The sequence below is a fragment of the Globicephala melas genome, chromosome 3 (genome assembly GCF_963455315.2).
Source record: "Globicephala melas chromosome 3, mGloMel1.2, whole genome shotgun sequence".
NCBI classification, from domain to species: domain Eukaryota; kingdom Metazoa; phylum Chordata; class Mammalia; order Artiodactyla; family Delphinidae; genus Globicephala; species Globicephala melas.
Window position 1 is genome coordinate 169129236 of NC_083316.1, and position 495 is coordinate 169129730.

A 495-nucleotide genomic window follows, 5' to 3' on the forward strand; every position below is an offset into this window, starting at 1 on the left:
GGGCTGTTACCCCAGGAGGGAGGGCGGGACCCTGGAGGGCTGTGGGCAGAGAGGGGAAGGGCCACCCTTCCCCTTGGTGTGGAGACCTGGAAACAGGTGGGCAGGGGTGCAGCGACCAGGGAGGACGCCCTGCCCGGGCAGGCAATGACAGGACTGCGGCCACAAGCAGGTGGAAATGGTGAAAGGCAGGCAGGTTCTGGATTTCTTGTGAATGTTTTAACGTGTAGTAAAATGTGTGTAACGTTTTAAGGTGTACAATCCTGTGGGTTTTAGTATGTTTACTATGTTGTGCTGGCTACCACCATCTAATTCCAGAACATTCCATCACCCCCAAAAGAAGCCCCATCCCCATTATCAGTCACCCCCATCCCCTCCCAGCCCCTGACAACCATGAATCCACCCTCTGTGTCTGTGGATTTGCCTGTTCTGGACGTTTCCCATCAATGGAATCACACTTTTGTGTCCGGCTTCTCTCACTGAGCTTCGTGTTCTCCA